This window comes from Rhagoletis zephyria, unplaced genomic scaffold (genome assembly GCF_001687245.7).
Source record: "Rhagoletis zephyria isolate East Lansing unplaced genomic scaffold, Rhagoletis_zephyria_1.1 Rzeph_scaffold_00600, whole genome shotgun sequence".
NCBI classification, from domain to species: domain Eukaryota; kingdom Metazoa; phylum Arthropoda; class Insecta; order Diptera; family Tephritidae; genus Rhagoletis; species Rhagoletis zephyria.
The window spans coordinates 1-20,859 of record NW_016157684.1 but is presented as its reverse complement, the minus strand read 5'-3'; the positions used below and the strand labels follow the sequence as shown (position 1 = coordinate 20,859).

The 20,859-nt window shown below is 37.4% G+C and overlaps 1 protein-coding gene across 1 annotated transcript in view; it reads right to left on the bottom strand.

Annotated features, from left to right (window-relative positions):
• dia (diaphanous related formin 1) overlaps window positions 1-20,852 on the bottom strand; it is a 151,096-nt gene extending 130,244 nt beyond the window's left edge. Inside the window, exon 1 of the mRNA XM_017613009.1 lies at window positions 19,972-20,852. The gene's annotated coding sequence lies outside the window, so the exon portion shown is untranslated. The remainder of the gene's footprint in view (window positions 1-19,971) is intronic.
• Window positions 20,853-20,859: the final 7 nt, after the last annotated feature.

Here is a 20,859-nt window from a genome sequence, read left to right as displayed (position 1 = left end):
GTATTTCTGAAAATTACCGTTATATGGGAGGTAGGCGTGGTTATTGTCCGATTTTGCCCATTTTCAATACCATCCGTCCTACGCCCGAAAGAAGTACACGTACCAAGTTTCGTTAAGATATCTTAATTTTTACTCGAGTTATCGTGTGCACAGACGGACGAACAGACGGACGGACGGACGGACAGACAGTCACCGCTTAATCGATTTCTCTTTTCATCCTGATCAGTTATGTATACATTTGTCTATATCTATCTCGATTCATTTTGCCTGTTACAAACAACCGTTATGTGAACAAAGTTATAATACCCTTGTGCACAAGTGCGCTCGGGTATAAAAATTTGGTAAACAGGCCATGACTTCAAGATCTAAGTGTATACTCTTACCGCAAATTGTGCAAGAAGCGTCTGACCAAAAACATCTGCAACATAAATAGTCACCACCGGTCAAATTTTCGCATAACAGACAGAAAGATTCTGGCCCCTATTATGAGTTGCATTGGATCTTCGACTGTGGTCGAAAGTGCTGATCGAAAGAATTTTCATTTGGTATTATGACGCACATTCGATGAACAGTAGCGCTATTGTGAACTTCGCTCATTTAGGTTGTTCACCGTTGAGAAGCTTTGTTTATAAATCGAGCAAACTATATAGTGTGCTTATACACATGGGCAAATCTCCGGAACCGTGCGATTCAAAGCTAAAAAATATATATTTTCAAATTGAACGCACAAAAACAAATTATACATCAGTATTTGAAATCCATTGAGGAAACATTAAATTCTTGTGTGATTCATTTTTCTCTAATGCTTAAAGAGTTGTAAGTAAAAAACGATAATTTTCGAAAACTCAAAGTTAGCGATACTTCTAAAGCGCGTGGTTTTAGTCCGATTTCAAAAATTTTTAAGACGGTCAACCTCATTGCGAGAGTCGTGTCGAATGCAAGTCGTTTTACGAGAGTCGAATCGTATCGAAAATTTCACGTCATTGCCTAAAATTTCCACTCAACTAGTGTATTAAAACGGAAAAACTTGGCAACACTGTATAGTTTTAGACGATTTTCGTCGTACGACGAGCATGCTCGCTGAAAATCAAAATTTTTTGATTTTTGGCGAGCATGCGCGCAAACCGCCCTACAAACGACGAGCCTGTGCGCATGTGCGCGGATATGCTCGTCGTGTGTAGCTACTGTTACTTATTTCAGCACGACAGTAGACAATGCGAATGTTGTCGAGTCGTACAATTTAGCCTAATTTACCCACCTTAAACGAAAGAGGATGGACGACGCTTTATGAAAAGTCATCCCTCCCGCCCCTCACCCCCTCTAAAGACCCCTTGGGAGCTGTTTGAAAATAGAGGAAATTTAGATTTTTTCCAAAAGGATTGTAACCCTCACTACTCCTTTCTCTGTTGCCGAAGAAGAGGGGCTGAACACCTTTTGCAGAGAGCACATATCTGCGTAGGCGGCCTTCGGCCGCACTTAGGGATTATAACCCTCACTAAATAGAATTCTCCTTTCTGTGTTGCCGAAAAAAAGAGGCTGAACACCTTTTGCAGAGAACACCTTTCTGTGTAGGCGGCCATCGGCCGCAATTACATATTATAACCCTCACTAAGTAGAATTCTCCTTTCTGTTTTGCCGAAGAAGAGGGATTGAACACCCTTTGCAGAGATATTTCGTGGATATTTTTTGTTTGACAGCTCAGCTCGGAAACTTGCAAAAAATTCCATATTTCCAACCGACATTATTATTAAATTAGTTCACAGATATAGTAAATTTTATTTTTGTAATAAAGCTTGAACTGTTGTCTACAAGTGTGTGCAAAAGTTTTTTGATTCGAATTGCGCGTTTGGGCACAGCACCCCAAAATTGTTGTACAAATATGCAAACAGTACCCAAAAATTATTTTATGTATTAAGCATTTTCAACGAACTTTATGAAGAATGTTATCTAACGCTTAACGCCAACCTGTTGTGTTTCTGTCTATCAGTGTGCCCCCCAAAAAGGGGAAATTTTAAGCCATTCACGCAAAGACCTACTCATATAATATTTGTGAAAGCCGCTTAAGTACCAAAGTAAATAATTGAATTCTTGTAAAAATTACATAACATTGACTTATACATATATTTTTTTAAGTTTTTCTTTATGTGTTTATATGTGTGAATAATGCTAAGATCTTGGTATTAAACTATGTATACTTCATTAAATGTTCATGTTTTATTCATGGATTAACAAGAAGATGAAACTACATAATTAATTATGTTGGCTTAAGTACCCGCACCAAGGCACCTAAGCGGGTTCTTTTAAGTACCCAACCCGCCTAAGTACCTCAAAAAGCTGACATTTTTCGTGAGGTACTTATGCGGGTTTTACTGTATATTTTCAATATTTGGCTCATTCCACGGTAGTCGATACCGAATGAAACGAAAACAAACTTAAGAATTTGAGTGTATTATTTCTAGTAAGAAAGAGTAAATAAATCTAACTACTTAAAGCCAAAATTTCGAAATTTATGATCAGAGGTTAATTTTCCTCAAAATTTACAAGACTGACTTTCATAGTCTATTTTCTTTTTTGCATTATTTAAACGGTCAGTGGAGAGAACAATTCGTCATCATTGTAAAAGTGTAATTTTTAAGTTTTTCGTGCAAGTACTAAATATTTTATTATATAATGAAGTAATGTATATTTTAATGTCACGCCCGTCACAAAACAGTGACGGACAGTGGACAATGTAAAAAAGCTAACGAAAGTAAAGTTATGACGTAGCCGAATATGTGCGAATCGCTTTCAAATGTTTATATGCTTTTATTTTCGTAAAAAGAACAGATTACGTTGGTCACGCCCGTCACATGTCACACCCGTCACAATTTAAAGTTTGACAAATATAAATAAATTCGGCCAGGGACTGCTACCGTTACTTATCTGCTAATCTGAAATGTGTCATATATCTGTTTGTGGTCAGCGATGATAAAGCTAATCATAAAGATATGTTGCTCTCAGTGCAAAAACAGTATCTAAAACGGTTTGACAGGTAATAGCCTCGGTTTAACAGGAAACACCCTCATGCTATTTAAAAATAAGGTACTTTACAATTACTCAGACAGACAATGGAGGTGAAGAGTCCGATCAAGGATTATCCCGTCTTTAGGTGGCAGAATCTTTTATGTGTTCGCAAATTCAGATTCTTTTAGAAATAGAGTTTAGTTGTCTAATAATGTGTATTTATGTATTCATGCTCAACTTGTCACACCCGTCACAAAGTCAAGTCACACCCGTCACAAAGTCAAGTCACGCCCGTCACAGTTGAATTTGGAACATATAATCTATAATTTCCAATAGAGGTAAGCAACTTTGGCGTAAATGTTGAAAATGGTTCTTTAACTATACAACGATTCATTTAAAACTATAAGCAGAAGACATAAATAGCAGAAAAACTCTGATAAAAGTAAGTAGTAGCTAATTTGGTTTACGTACTCGTCACACCCGTCACAGTGACTAAAATTCATATAACTCGTTTGGATTAAACTGTTTGATTTTTTTTTCATGGCACTGTGTATTCCTCGGAAACTTATTGGAAAATACTAGTTTTAAAGAATTTTATATTACAGTTTAAGAATTAAGCTTTAAAATGTGAGTTGAAATGTCCCACCCGTCACCGTGGAATGAGCCATTTTCATAGGCAAGCAGCTTATTTTATTCTTTAATATGTAATGAATGTGTATATAAACAAATAAGAAAAATTTGGTAATTGCTGAAGATGAAAAATGGAAAAGAACTTAAAATATCACATTTTTGATAATTACGAGTGACAGATTTCAAATTGTTACAGTTTATTTCCAATGCGGAGCACATATTTTTGTCAACTCCTAATGTATTTTTCAAAATTACATTTACTATTTGCCATGATTTTTGCATATCTCTGTTTTGCGCTGAAAAAATGTATACTCAAAAAACGTCAAAACTGTTTTAATTATTTTAGTTGTTTATAAAAATTAAAATGACATTATTAAAATAAATAAAAAATTAAATAGCTTTCAAAACTCGTCACATTTTTTATCAAAATGGCCTAAGTTTATTATATAAAGTAAAACTACATTAATAAAATTAGTTTAAAGGTGGGTGACACAAAAGCACGCGGTTCCGGAGATATGCACATATGTATGTTAATTTGTGCAAATTTGAGCGAGTTAATAAAAATTTGGTAAAAATGAGTACAACGGAGTTCTGTTTATATTTAGGAAATTCCAACTGTCTAAAGAGGCGTTTGTAGGCCTGCTGTCCGCTACAAAAAACCTGCTGCAGCAATGCTCTCGAAACAAATCAACTTAAAATATTTTAAAAGTATCAACAGCTCTACGGATTTTGTTCTCAGAGATCGTGCCAACTGAGTATTGGGATTTTCTTTCATAAGTGAAACCAGCCTTTCGAGCTTGTGGTTAGTATACACGACGTTAGACCTGCATGAAATTAATAAAAAAAAAATTTAAATTAGTGTCTAGCCCCAAAAAGTAAGAAAACAAACGCAAAATCATAAATTTTTCACAACTTTCTAACACTTCGCTACATCATCGAAAGCAAAATTCTGTTCGACAGAAAATTCGATACTCAACGAATATTTCGACACAGTTGCATAGCTCATAATACGAATTTCACATTCGATCTTCGATAACCAGCGAAGATCGAAAATCGAATGCAACTCATAATAAGGGCCTCAATGTCGGAGAGGGATACGAAGTTACTTTCACGATAGATTCGTTTCCGCAGATAAAAAGCTGCTCAACAGGGGCAAAAGGTCGAATAAGCTAATACTGAAGTTTTAAAACAAGTGTTAATGTACACGCCCTCACAAGGTCTAATGCTGTGACTCAACACAAGAGTTAACAGTTAACAGCGATTGTCTTTTGACATATCTTTTGCTTTCGTACCACTGCATCGTAACTATCTTTTGTATTATTGTAACATTACTTTGTACATTTCGTTGACGTGGAAAGATACCGCTCGCAAACCGCCTAATTTGTATTATATGTACATTTAGCTGAATTTACCAACCGCAGCTGCGTTTATTGTTCAATTGGATAACCCCGCTTTAAGTTTGAAAGCTCGCAAGTATAAGCCGCCTAATCTTTTTGGTGACCCTGCAAACTGCTGCAACACAGGGGTAAGTGGCAAAAAGTGTTTAGTTCTATAAGTTCGGTATTTGGAAAACGCCACTGTAAAAGAAACAAATACAATACTTAAAAGAGTACAAATGTTATTGAAATTCAAATGTTGTGGTTTTTTTTTGAACATTAAGTATGCATATGAATTTAAAATAAGCTGACTTCTAAAACGTATCAATACAATTTTTGGATACTGTTATACTGCGGTGTTCAAATTGTTTGTATATGCAGAGTTGCGACACATTGAAACCATATACATTAAATATTTTAAATATTCAATAGAGCAATGAACAAATTTTCTGAATTTTCCATATTTAAAACACCTATGGTAGGTAACCAATAACAAACGAAGCATCAACTTTATATCTGATGCGATGATTGCTCTAGCGATGCGTTTCGATAACTTTTCGGATGCGTTTTGGAAAAGTATACATTGTCAATATTTTGTAGTTCGGCGTTATGGAACATTATACTTTGTACGTATGCAAAGCAATCGACGTTTTAGGAAGTCAGCCATAATAACCAATTCTTATCTTTTGATACGATTTTTTTATTTTTTACTATGATGTTTCTGGTATTTTGCTACGCAATCGGTTTCCCGAGGTGCCAACCCTGCTCACAACCAAAACCTCACCGAATATAAATTCAGTGAGTTTTTTCCGAAGAGAAGTGACAGTTGAACTCATTCTCACACTTTCTGAATCATAAAATGAGGAAGTGTGCACAATTTTGACAGCTAAAACTCATTCTCACCTTCCTGAATAGACTGAGATTTCCAATAATGGCAAGTATAGCGAACTTTTTAATTAAATTCGCAGGGGGTGTTGAGGTAGTGCTCATTGACCGACATCTTCAACATTTTGTGTAGAAATTCTAACATTTTTAAAGTTATTTGTTGTTAAAATTTCCCCATTACTTCACTTTTTTATATAAACACTGCACTTATAGCTTTTCTTTTTATTAACCCTTTCATTACAATCGCCCAATATATTGGACAAACTTTTTTGTACTTAAAGCTTTTTTCCTTAATCAAATAACAGGTGTTTTGATAAACATACTTTAACTGGGGTATTCTCAACGGGGTCATAAGTGTCGTACTGTTGTATGTCGTATACTTTAAACGCCTTAAAAATATATTAAGGGGGTTCACAAAGTACCATCAAAGTCATATTATGAATTTTCGCAGTGTTAAAAAATAGTTGGTTGTGGTATCAAATTCTATAAACATTTATTTAAGCTTTTAAAGTTACGACACTTACGAATGTGAATCCCTCAATTATTCTTTTTTTTTTTTGTTAATTTTGTGACTTTATTAACCACATGTTCAATGTAACTTTTTGGTCCCAATTGTTAATTTAAAATAAAGATTGGCCCCTGAGGATGCTAAGCAGTATAGCGAAACGTATGGCAAAGCAGTGAAGAAAAAACGTTTGTTTTATTTGCACTAATCACTAATCATGCCAAAAAATTTCATCAAAATTAACAAAATATACGAGAAAAATGGGCCAGAAAATAAGACAGTATATTATTCTTATTTACCACATTTATTTTTCTGTATTTTCGGGACGCGATTGGCCGTGTATGCAGTACTAGGTTCAAGCATAAAAAAAACATCAAGCCACGTGGCTGTCTCCGGATCGAAAAACGAGAAACCAAATCGATCATATTGTGATAGACGGAAGGCACGCTTCCAGTGTTTTTGACGTACGAACACTCCAAGGCCCAACCATCGACTCGGACCACTATCTTGTTGCAGCCAAGATACGCACCCGCCTCTGTGCATCAAAAAAAATGTGCGCCCAAATATGCAAGGAAAGCTTAACGTCGAAAGCTAAGCGTCGAGAGCTGCAATCACAACAGACAGCCAGTGCTTTCGCTACTCGACTCTCACACCTGCTCCCAGAGAGCACTCTTCAACAAACCGGCATATGCGAGCAGTAAAACCACATCTCCCGCTCATTAAGTCCGCCGCCGAAGAAGTGGGATTTCAGTGAGCCCGAAGGAACAACTGGTACGTTGAGGAGTGTCAGGAAGCTGTAGAGAAAAAAGATGCCGCCTTCAGGGCCACGCTGCTATCGGGCGCTTCCCGTGCTATGTGCGACCGCTACAGGGATCTGAAGAGGGAAGCGAGACGTATTTGCCGCAATAAGAAGAGAGAGGGCGAAATACGTGAGTGCGAAGAGCTTTAAATGCTAGCCGATAGGAAGAATGCTGACAGCCTGCCAGCTGAGCTATTCAAAGACGGAGGCGAGGAGTTGATAAGGTGCATGCATCAACTCTTGTGCAGAATATGGTCAGATGAACGCATGCCCGACGACTGGAATTTAAGTGTGCTCTNATGCATCAACTCTTGTGCAGAATATGGTCAGATGAACGCATGCCCGACGACTGGAATTTAAGTGTGCTCTGCCCAATCCACAAGAAAGTCGACCCCGGGATCAGCCGTCGGGATCAGCCTTCTAAGCATAGGTTACAGGGTCTTATCGAGCATATTGTGTGAAAGACTGAAGCCCACCGTCAATGAACTGATTGGGCCTTATCAGTGTGGCTTTAGACCTGGAAAATCCACCATAGAGCAGGTATTCACAACACGGCAAATCTTGGAAAAGACCCGCGAGAAAAGGATCGACACTCACCACCTATTTGTCGACTTTAAAGCCGCTTTCGACAGCACTAAAAGGAGTTGCCTATACGAAGCTATGTCAGAATTTGGCATCCCTCAAAACTCATACGGCTGTGTAAAATGACGTTGACAAATACCACCAGCTCCGTCAGAATTGGGAAAGACCTCTCCCGCGCCGTTCACCACCAAACGGGGTTTCAGACAGGGCGACTCCCTTTCATGTGATTTCTTTAATCTGATGTTGGAGAAGATAATAAGAGCTCAGAACTGAACCGCTCAGGAACAATTTACTACAAGAGCGTGCAATTGCTGGCTTATGCCGATGACATCGACATCATCGGTAACAAAAACCGCGAAGTCTGTTCTGCCTTTCCAAGTTGGATAAGGAAGCAAAGCGAATGGGTCTGGTGGTAAACGAGGACAAGACGAAGTATCTCCTGTCATCAAACAAACAGTCAGCACATTCGCGCCTTGGCACCCACGTCACTGATGACAGTTACGATTTCGAGAAAGTAGAGAATTTCGTTTAGTTGGAAACCAGCATTAACACCGATAACAATGTCAGCACGGAAATCCAACGCACAATCACTCTTGCTAACAAGTGCTACTTTGGACTGAGTAGGCAATTCAGGAGTAAAGTCCTATCTCGACGTACGAAAACCACACTCTATAAGTCACTCATCATGCCCGTGCTGGTATATGGCGCAGAAGCATGGACAAAGACCACATCCGATGAGGCGGATGGATCTTGGAGTATTCGAGAGAAAGATTTTGCGGAAGATTTACAGGCCGTTACCCGTTGGCGACGGCGAGTACCGCAGACGATGGAACGATGAGCTGTATGAGCTTTACAACGACATGGACATAATGCAGCGAATTAAAATACAGCGGCTCCGCTGGCTTGGACATGTAGTTCGAATGGACACCGACGCTCCAGCTCTGAAAGTATTCAACTCGGAAACCGCTGGCGGTAGCAGAGGAAGAGGGAGCCCCACTGCGATGGAAAGATCAGGTGGAGAAGGACTTGGCTTCACTTGGCGTTTTCAATTGGCGTCAGTTGGCACAGAAGAGAAAAAGCGACTGGCGTGCTTTGCTGAACTCGGCCAAAATCGCTTAGGCGGTTACAGCGCCAAATAAGAAGAAAAAGAATTAGCCGTGTTTTTCACAAAAGTGAAAAGTAATATATATGAAAAAATTTACTATTTTTCGGTAGAATTGAGATTCGAAAAAAAAGTTAAATGTTATTCTCAGTTTTGAAATATATTTTGCAAAAGAAAAAAGAAATCAATGGCCAAAACATAGCCCGTACACAAATTTTCAGATTTTCAGCTGTAGCGGGTGATTTTTGTACTGAGAGGGTTAATATATAATCGTTTTCATCATAAACAAATGAATGCACATCTTTTTTTTAACAATAAATGCTTATAAAAGTGTCATTTAAAGAAGTTTCTATTCGCAAACAATCTGTAGACACACAATTGTTGAGCGGTGGCTGCGGTATACGTAATGCCAGATCGTTGAAAATCTAAATGCATATCATTATCCTAAAATACTTTTTGAGACATTGGTGGCCACCAGAGAAAACGGTGAAGATCGTTAGAACAAAGTATACATTTGACGTCGCTAGCGTTTTTGTACAATTTTGATGTTTTCGCATCAATTGGTTTAAAGCTTGGAGGACTTGCTGCTTTTAATAATGCGATTTTTATTTTTGATAAAATTATTCGAAATGGGATTAAGTTGCATGATTCAGATTGTATGTAGGGTAGAGTTTCCATAATCCTGAACCCATCGACCAGGACATTTATCATCCAAATCAGAAACGAAGATACAAGTGAATATGGTGTACGCTCAAGTTCTGATTTTTTTTTTTTATAAAAGAACAAATTTCTCGTGACGGTGACGTAACTTGGAAAAGCGGCGCATTTAACGTGGTCTTGAGTGTTTGCCGTACCACCCTTATCAAATTTCCGCATATCCTACAACGCGCTTCATGATCCTTTTTGCAATTTTGTATATGCATAACCTGATGATAATTTAGGTATGATGTCTTAAGTGAAGCCATTCTTAAAGACGTATGCAGCAAGGACTGAAAAAGTCATTCCCTGCATGCTTCCTACAAAGGTGTTTCCTATTTACAATTTACGCGAATATACTAGCAGCCCTATTCTGCAACTCTATCGTATTCGGAATTTGCTACGAAGCGTAGAAATAGTATGCTGCAATCTGAATCGTATTTTCGAACTTTCGAAATTCGTAACAATGGCATACCTAAAAACGAACGTGTAATCTTTTTTGTGTAATTTTGTACGAAAACAATTCTGTGTCGAATGTACAATGATTTTCGGTTGTTGTGTCCAAACGCAATTTTTTTCAAAATGCGATTGTTCTGCGCAAAATACAGTGGATGGCGTAGCCGGAGTGATATGCACAAGAAATGTTGTATAGCTTTGACAAGCGGAAACCCTTCTTCTCCGGCAAGTAAGGGTTATAATCCCTAACTGCGGCCGAAGGCAGAAGCAAGCGCAACAGGTGGTGTACCTAACAAAGGGCATGCTTTCAATGGCTTGGAGGAAGCTTTTATTGCAATAACTGGATTGAGAACCAGTTCTGCAGGCATTGGAGGAGTACTGGCTTGTGGTTCAACAATTCAACCAGAAGCTGGCATAGGTGCGCCCATGGTTACTATGCCCGACAGCTCCGCATATCTTTGTGAAATCAATCCCATAGCGCGCTCTTATTCCGCTACTATAATTGCAAATGCAATAGAATCCATCGTTTCCTTCAAAATATGTAAAATCGAACAATTTTACTAAAAATAAGCACTTCATGAGTGTTTTTGTAATTCCTTTCCACTTTGTTTTCCTTCACTCAGCTGTCTTCGAAAAACAACTGATAGCTGGCAAGGCTACACGTGTTTCCGCAAGGGTTGCAGCGTGTGGATTTTTCGTTTTTCGTAGCGTAGCTACGAATTACGAATTACGAAAATTCGGGTTCTTGAATAAGGGGGTAAGTATATGTTTATATTAATGCTAGGTTAATAAAAGATAATAAGATTCAATAAGCATTTTAAGCCTAAATAAAACTATTTGAAATGAACCTTAAATAAATTCCTGAAAAAAGTATGAGTTTTATGAATTAAGAAAACCTTTCAAAGAACAGGCGTCCAACAAAAGCCCTTCTGAAAGCTCTTTTTTGAGTAGCGAACGCAGAACCCCTTCATTTGGGCCGCTCCATACAAAAAATGAAGGAGAAAGGAATAACTTTCAGATAAGCCTTTTGTATGATATTTTAGCTCCTTAATTATCTACTGGCCAGTACTTGTGTATGACCCCTCAGCCGTGTACCTGATCAGAACTTGCACTGTGAATAAACCGTGGCGTTTGTGTGAGTATAAACTCCAACAAAGCACCAGTGTTTTTTATTTGGAAAGATAAGAAAAAATAAAAAGGCCAAGTTTTAATACACCTAATATAAAATGGTGTTTGGCGGTTTATTTAATGTATTAAACCTAAAGTTGGATTACAATGTTACCTCTGATATGAATTGGTGTGGTGGCGGAACGTCGTTGGTGATTAAACTCAAACTGCGTATAGAAAGATTTAAAGTCTTAAATCGATCCCTCAAAACAGTTTTTAGGATCCGTTTGGAGGGGAAATTGACCGAATACGCACTGACGTGAAAAGTGCAGTTTCTCACATATGAGCGTGTATGTGTGCATGTGTTAAGTTCACATTAGGGTGGAACTATTATAATATAATTTAATAATTTGGTTTAGCGTGGAGGCCTAAACATACCGGCCCCCTTGCTATAAGCAGCGTCTGTTAGATGATTTAGCCACAGCGCCTTACATTTACATTATGAATTATGTACTTCACAAGTTGATGATTTTGCCGCAAGTTGGCCCTAATCCAAGGAATCGGGTCTCGATGTTTATTGGCCAGCGCTGCAGTTTTCTAGCTATTTGAAAAACAGAAAGTGTTAAAGTGTTCTTTGCACGTTTATATAATAAATTTAAGCAGTATGTAGCTGGAGATGCCGAGTCTACAGTCTACCTTTTGACAAAATGATGTATTGCTGATGTATAGGCTGCGGGCGGAAAGGGCTGGATTCCGCTCCGCAGTGTTTTTAATCCGTTGAACGTGGTCGGAAAGGCCGAGTTTCCGATCCGCGTTGTGGTATTTGTTGTATTAACTTGGGTCGGAAAGTCCAAGTTTCCGATCCCCCTGATGTGATAGGGCGGAAAGGCCGAGTTTCCGCTCCGAGTCTTTCATTGTATACGTATATATATATACATATATTCTTTTTTATTTATTTTTTTTTAAGTCGGTTGGTTGGGTGGCGAGTATTTCCTTGTTTTTACTAATTATTTATATTTTGTGCAGCTTATTATGTGCACAAAACGGACTTATGGATTATATAAATTGACTTTGTTATTTTAGTGCGTTTCCCAACTCGCAAGAAGTTGCAAGAATTTACAGGTTTTATCCAGAAAAGTTATAGCAAACTTATATAACACAGCGTATTTTAAGTGAATAATTTTCAAATACCGTAAACGATGTTAAAAGTGTCATTGTGGTGAATATACTATTCAGCACCTTGGCCTGCCACCCAAAAGAAAAAAAGCCCTTCATTTTTGCATACGGAGGTGAACTCCGCTACACCGAAAATGTAGCGTGCATGTCAGGCACAGATGGCGCTCCCTATAGTGCATGGAAGAAGGTTTGCATCTGATTAAATCACGTATGTCAAAACTTTTACGCAAGTCAAAGTTCTGACAACCCAATAACTTCCTGAATGGCTGAAATGTCATTCAGAAATTGCCACGAGGAGTAAGCTGCGAAATGTGTAAGTTTAATTAAGTTTTTATAGGAAATGTCTAGTTTCTCATGTTATCTAAAATTATTTAATTGCAGATGGCCATAAGCAGCGATGGTAGTGGCTCCCAGCAGATAAACATCAGAAATAAACACACGCACCAATTGCAAAGCGAGACGACAAATGCAAAGCGAACAAAAATTGGCAAGTCGATTTGCGATTTCATCTGAAATAGTGCCATACTGCCGATTGGGCTCGGTCATATTCCGGATGATATGTTTAACGCTAGCCCGAATCACAAGGATCCTGGCATACTATTAAAAAATACGTATTTGCCAATCGGATAAAGATATTACAGATAAAAACTACTCCACTAACCGCTAAGTACATTAGCATATACGGAAGCTAAGTTCTTGGAAAACGGATTCCACACAACCCTCAGCAGTCAATATTTACGGGGATATTTTTTGCTATAAGACCCGAAAGCAGGCGGTGTCCATATTGACATGATTGCAGGCCAAATGGAAACCTACATAAACGTTCAGCAAACAAGCCTATCTACACCGGCACAGGCTTACGTATATGCTCGAACGTATGTACGTACATATGTACATATGCAGTACTCACATTAGACCGTATACGATGTGTGGGCAAAACAAAAAGTTCATGTAGTTCCAAGCGATATTGAAAATTTTTAAATTCCTTTATTCATTTATTTTCCTTTTGGTTTTCAGAGACAAATTCGTGCTGCTGCTGATGGTCAAAAAAATAAAGCATTCTACGGACTTGGGTGGGAGAGTGTACTTCTGAGAGATTTGGGTAAATTGCGAGGTTATATCTGAATTCGCGGAGGTTTCTACGCGACAGCATTTGTCGAAGATTGTGAGAAGCCGTAGCTGTTCGAATATTGACACTGGAATGCGTGTACCGTTTGAGTATAGGCTACGTTTTGGTTGAAGAAACTCGTCCTCCACGCAAAATATGGCCGCCAATGTGGGATTAGCGAAAAAATAACTTAAACCCGATTCTGGATTAAGAAACTACCTAAGCGATTGAGTGCCTAAAATACTGAAGGTTTGGCTTGCTTTCACAATTATGTTATTTTACCACAACATAATCCAGTTTCTGCTTATAGGTATTCATACGAGCGAAGACTAACACCGAAGATGAAGAACGTCGTTTACGCAAGTAGGGTAAAAAAAACAGCAACAATCTGATGGACATCGAAAATATAATTCTTTGTCAGTGGGAGGTTGTAGATTTTTATCAAGCAATTCAAGAGCGCCACTGTCAACGTGTTGGTCGTGAACATCTTTGTGTTCTTGCAGTCTTGATCTCAATGGATGTCTGGCGAGAGATTGACCAGGCCGCCCATCGAGCTCAGAAGCTGTCGATTTGGTCATGTTATGCTGTATAACTTATTAAGTTATCCATGGTACAACAATTTATGTCTGCAGAATTCTGGCAGACGAGTATGCGATGCCATTAAACTGCCCATTTTTATATGTATAATTAATTANGTTTTGTTAAACAAAATTAAAGGGGATGACTTAGTTATTATCTTGAGATTACGAAAAGGGGGATCAATTGGACCTGTCAGCTAGGTTAAACTGTGGTGTCAGAAACAGTGTTGCCAGGGAAAAATTTCGTTTGGAGCTAAAACGGTCGAAAAAAAGAGCTAAATAATACTAACAGTAGCTAAAATGAAGAGCTACATGTTTTTTAAGGTTGAGCATTTATTGAGGTAAGGTTGTTTTTACATTTTCGGCAACGAATTTTATAAGTTTAAAGTGCTGCAAAAATCATTTAAAACCCAAATAAGGTGCATATATTTCGAATTCTATTGCTCAGATATTTGAATTGAGTAATTTTTTCGCAAACTTTGTCTGGAAAGTTTTACTTCCGGCTCTCCTTAAAGGTAAAATTAGTAAGGTAAAACAAAATCGGCGCTATCATAAAAAGGATTTTCTTTTAATTAATTTTTTAATTCTTTATCCTAGATCCAAGAGTTTATGGTGGATACACTGCATCTCGAAATTTTCAATTTTATCAACGTTTTAGTTTGGCTTATATATACCAAACACAACTAAAACTTTCTGGAGTTAAAAAAGTGCTAGATAAATTTGAAAAGAGCTAAATCTAGCTCCAAAAGCACCAAAATGGCAACATTGGTCAGAAAGCGGCAAAGGCACAGAGATAAAAAACTCCTTAAACACTAATAGCTTATGCAAAAGCATACATATATATTTTCGTTTATACGCTTTTTAATTTAACTAGTCTTTAAGGTGTTGATATTACAAGTTTATACTGGATAAATTTTTACTCGTAACAATTTGCCAGTCGAAAATCAGCTGTGCACATGTTGCTGGGTGCAATTCAAACTAATGAAGGAGTTGTTTATGGAGTTTTTATAATTGTAATTGACAAAATAAATCCATTTAAATATAAATTAAGATATGAAATACTGTTTCTATGTATTAGGAAATTGCTGCGAATAAAAAACAAAATAATCAGCCGATCATAAAATTTGCAATCTGTTATTGGTTTGGCGTTCACGTACTTTTTTAGGTACTCTTCTCTTTGAGGGCAAATTCTCGGAAATTAAGATACTGGCAGTGAACTGGTTTGTTAGCATATAAACAAACGTGATAACATACACACAGTATTGCACTAGGATTGTAGGCAAATAATGACACTTAATAAGTATAATTTGAAAAATAACTACCATACGAGGATGTTTTTCCGCTGCGTCACCACTTTCGCTCTCTCTGGGTCATGTAGGACGAGGTGATTGGTGGTGTTTTCGTGAATATATCGGAGTGTACGTTCACACTTCCATGTGCGCCTTTTCTGTTTGAGGACCTATTACGAAGGGTAGCGTCAGTCCCTCCCCCACCCCAAGAATTGGACACCAAAAATCGCCTTGCTTTTGGCGTTGGTATTAAAAAATATTTGCCTATTTTGTGCATTTTGGGTCTTGGGTCGCCGTCTGAGTTGGTTGTTTAGTGGTTGGAGATATCGGCTCCGTCTGGCCAGTTACTATCCAGCCGAAGACGGTTTCTTGGGCTAGTAGAGTTCCTTTCCTTTTGATACCATCTAATATTATCTGGGCATAAATATCGCCGCCCAGAATAAGATCAACTTTTTTATTTTTGAAGAAGTTCTTGTCGGCTAAAAGTAGGTTCGGGAACGCTTGCTTAGTCTTAGCATTTACTTCGCAAGTGGGTAAATTTCCTGTGAGTTTCGGTAGAACTAGGACTTTCGTATTTATATTGGTTGAAGGGTCAATGGGTGACCGCAGTTGAACGACGTTTCTTTTACTTGCGCAGAAACAGTGTTGTTGATGCCTGATACCTGGGCACGTATTCTTTTGGATGGCAAGTTGATTTTACGTTTAAGGCTTTCTGTTATAAAATGGGCTTCTGAGCTGGAGTCTATTAGTGCGCGGGCTGAAAAGTTACTATTCTGGAAAAATCTATTAACACGCGCTGTTCCTAATGAACCCCTTTTCTCGTATTAGCGAAGCAAGCTTGAACGTTGTTTACTGCCCTTGCAGATTCGCTTCTGGCTTGGGCTTGGGCGGAAGTTGATGCAATGTTAGTTGCTTTTGGTGGAACTGCCTGGATATGGAGGAGCGTATGATGTCTCAAATGACAGGCCCTACAATAAAAGGGGCTACTGCACCTTGATACCGTGTGACCAGAGGATTGACCGTTCAAGTAACTGTTATTATTCTTTATGAAGGTCATTCTATCACTTGTTGCTAGGTTGAGGAACTTCTGGCAACTCGACAGCTTGTGCTCATTGCTCTTACAAAATTTGCACATTGACTTGGCTACACTAGCTTGAGAAGACTTTAACCCTTTTTGGTGGCTTTCAATGTGGATACTATTGTGTAGCCTTGAAGGTGGGTTGGGTTTAAGGCCTTTAATATCTGAAACTGTTTCTAGGGTTTTAAATCGAAGAGAGAGAAATTTATCCATATCTTGCCACTTAGATATTTCATATTTGTTTTCAATCGTTTGCTCCCACAACGTTAAGGTAGTTTCAGGCAATTTCGTTGAGCAGAGATATGTAATTATTGCATCCCAGTTTGTGATGTCAATTTGATGACATTGTAAGGACGAGATACAATTATTAATATCCCGCTGCAATTTTTTAATAGAGTTTCCGCACTCATTCTCTACCGCCTCTAGATTAAACAGAATCTTCAGTTGAGTGTTTACTAGGATACGTTTATTTTCCTACCTATCACTCAAATTCTTCCATGCAGTTAGAAAGCCATCGTTAGTTAAAAGACATTTACTCACAATCTCTCTGGCCTCCCCTCAGTTTTTTGGTTAAGGTGGAACAATTTTTCCTCAGGGGTGAGGCGCTTGTTGCGTATGTATATGACCGTAAACATGTCTCGGAACGTCGGCCAAGAGAGATAGTCGCCTTTGAAGACCTCCGTATCGCACGGCGGTAGTTGAATATTATGGGCGGACATATCCTCTACATAATTGTCACTCTTAACTAGCTTTGCGTGAAGTTCTGCTATGTTCGACATGCAGCACAAATATACAGCATAAGAATTCTTANTTTAGTTAAAATTTGTTAATTTGTATGTTGTTTTATGTTTTTAATTTATGAGTTGCAGTGTTGTTGGAGGGACTTTCCGGCATAAGGGTCATAGGAACAGCACTTGGCATCAAACGTGCCTTTCCTGTACCTCCCGGTGCATTTATGAAATCTGCTGCTTTAAAATGTTTAACGCACAGCAAGGCATTTCGCTGCAGCTCTGGCCCACAGCTGCTTTCGCAACGCTCTTTACGCGAAGGACATTGAGGCACGTTAAATGGTATCTGCTTCATATTTAACACCACATAAAAAGCAACGCTTCGGTGTTGCATTTTTAACACATACATTAAGTATAAACTGCACAACACTACAAAAATTCAAATGTTAATTAAAATTTGTTATTAACGAACATTCAAAAAAAAAACAACGATATGACATTCAAAGCGTAACGAAATATAGGAAATAAAAGAAAAACAAGTTGAAGTTTAAAGGTTTGGTTCTCATGAGAGCAACGTCATTTTGGCTTCTACCTGTATTTATGTGCCTTGATTCGTGTCACAATATTTTTTTTTCAAATACCAACACATCTTAATTCAACTTTGAATGACGTTCCTACATCCTACCTTTCTCTTTCATCCTTTGAATGAGTTTATTAGCAAAGAAATAAAAAGGTAGAGAAAATACCTTTCTAATGACACCTCCTAAGTCTAAATCAGAAGTTTAGGTTCAGTTATTCAAGTTTTTGTTATACCAATCTTTAAAAAAGTTAAAAAACAGCATCAAAAATCTCATCATTACGATTCCGTTCAAAATTTTTCTTTTAATTTTTTTTAAATATTTTTCTGCAAATTTCTTAAGCTTAAGCCGTTTTGTCGTTTGAGGGGATTTTTTCAAAAAAATTTTAAATCTTTATTTTTATTCATAAAAAACTCCATTTTTGGAGGTATTTTCAAATCGGTCCAGCGCACCTAAATCTTAATATTTTTCCGAAATATTTTGGTGGACGTCTTAAAATATAATAGATTTTATAATTCCAATGGAAAAACAGTAGCGATTTTTTTTTTGTATGGGGAGTGATGCAGTCTAATGTATATACATAAATACAAGCTTACATTACACGTTTTTGTATAATTGATGTAATTTTTAGAAAGTGTAGATTTCTTGTTGACATAAGTTCAGGTCGGTTTTATAAATGAACACCTTTTGTTAGACAAAATTAAAAGGGATGACTTAATTACTATCTTGAGATTACGAAAAGGGAGATCAATTGGACCTGTCAGCTAGGTTAGACTGTGGTGTAATGAAGGAGTTGTTTATGGAGTTTTTATAATTGAAATTGACAAAATAAATCCATTTAAATATAAATTAAGATATGAAATACTGTTTCTATTAGGAAATCGCTGCGAATAAAAAACAAACTAATCAGCCGAGCATGAAATTTACAATGTGTTATTGGTCTGGAGTTCACGTACTTTTTTAGGTACTCTTCTCTTTGAGAGTAAATTTTCGAAAATTAAGGTACTGGCAGCAGTGTTGCCGCGAAACATTTTTAGCGGTAGCTAAATTCAGGCTAAAAAAGGGCTAAAAAAGAGCTAAAAATCGTCGTTGTGGCTAAAAATGGTAGCTAAATTTTTTTACCTACATATAAATATATAAGTATACACGCAAACATTTTCTATAAGTAATGATATAGAAAAACAATGAACTCTGGAAAGAATTAATATTTTATTCAACAAATAAACTTGTTGTGTAACACATAAAGCATATTAAGGGCCGCCAACTTACCTATTTTAAAGTATAGTTAAATCGTTAATGGATAAGATAACGGCCCAGAAACGTAAAAAACATACATATACATATGTATGTACAGTTTAAAAATTAATTTCTTACATAAACAAAAAAATGAGATCACATTAAGAATACATAAGTACTAGAATCATATCTATATACAGTGTCGGACAATACTAAATAACTTAAATAATTTCAAACTATGCTTCGAAAAATATCCATTTGTAAAAGAAATTTTTAAAATGTTATGTTATAATTTACAAAGAATTAAAATGTCGGTGCTTTATTATTGTCCGACGCTGTATGTATCAAACAAACAAAAGAGTATTCATTTAATGAACTCATAGTAAAATAATTTAATCTATAAACATTTTTTTTAACACATTAAATATTTATATCTATATCAATACTATCATCGCTAAGCGATTCTTCGTCGTTACAATTTTGTTCATTTCTCATTAACCTGACGATATCATCTGTAAAATCAAAATCATGACAACATTTCTGTACATTTTTTAAGCCATATCTTACAGTTAATAAAGCGTTTAACATTGCAAAATTCATTTTATTTCTGTGCTTATTTTTAACGAAATTTATTATAGAAAACGTCCTTTCAACTTCTGCGTTACTTAAAGGTAAAAGAAGCAACCGATAAACAAACTTTTTCCACCACTTAAGCTAGCGACACAATGAACAGTTTATTTGCCTTAAAGGAAAGGCGTTCGCTTTATGAGCGAAGAGTTAAATTCATGAAAATCATATAAAAAATTTCAATGTCAATGATGAGTAAATTTTGAAAAGGGCTAAAAAAAGGGCTAGGGGCAATTTCAAATTTTTGTGGCCAAAAAAAGAATTTGGTAGCCAAATTTAGCCACCAAAGGGCTAAAACGGCAACACTGACTGGCAGTTAACTGGTTTGTTTGCATATAAACAAACGTGATAACATACACACAGTATTGCACTAGGTATGTATGTGAATGGCATATAATGACACTTAATAAGTTTAATTTTAAAAATAATTACCATACGAGGATGTTGTTCCGCTGCGCCCCCACTTTCGCTCTCTCTAGGTCATGTAGGACGAGGTGATTGGTGGTGTTCTCGTGAATAGATAGGAGTGTATGTTCACACTTCCATGTGTGCCTTTTCTGTTTGAGGACCTATTACGAAGGGTAGCGTCAGTCCCTCCCCCGCCCCAAGAATTGGACGCCAAAAATCGCCTTGCTTTTGGCGTTGGTATACAAAAATGTTTGCCTATTTTGTGAATTTTGGGTCTTGGGTCGCCTTCTGAGTTAGTAAGCTGTCTGTTTAGAGAGACCGCATTAAAGAACGATGCGTATTTAGTGGTTGGGGATATCGGCTTCGTCTGGCCAGTTACTATCCAGCCGAAGACGGTTTCTTGGGCTAGTAGAGTTCCTGTCCTTTTGATACCATCTAATATTATCTGGGCATAAATATCGCCGCCCAGGATAAGATCAACTTTTTCATTTTTGAAGAAGTTCTTGTCCGCTAAAAGTACACAGTGTTGTTGATGCCTGATACCTGGGAACGGATTCTTTTGGATGGCAGGTTGATTTTACGTTTAAGGCTTTCTGTTATAAAAGAGGCTTCTGAGCCGGAGTCTATTAGTGCGCGGGCTGAAAAGTTACTATTCTGGAAATATATATTAACACGCGCTGTTCCTAATAGAACCCCTTTTCTCGTATTAGCGAAGCAAGCTTGAACGTTGTTTACTGCCCTTATAGATTCGCTTCTGGCTTGGGCTTGGGCAGAAGTTGATGCAATGTTATCTGTGGGATACGAATTAGTTGCTTTTGGTGGAGCTGCCTGGATATGGAGGAGCGTATGATGAATTGACAGGTCCTACAATAAAAGGGGCTACTGCACCTTGATACCGTGTGACCAGAGGAT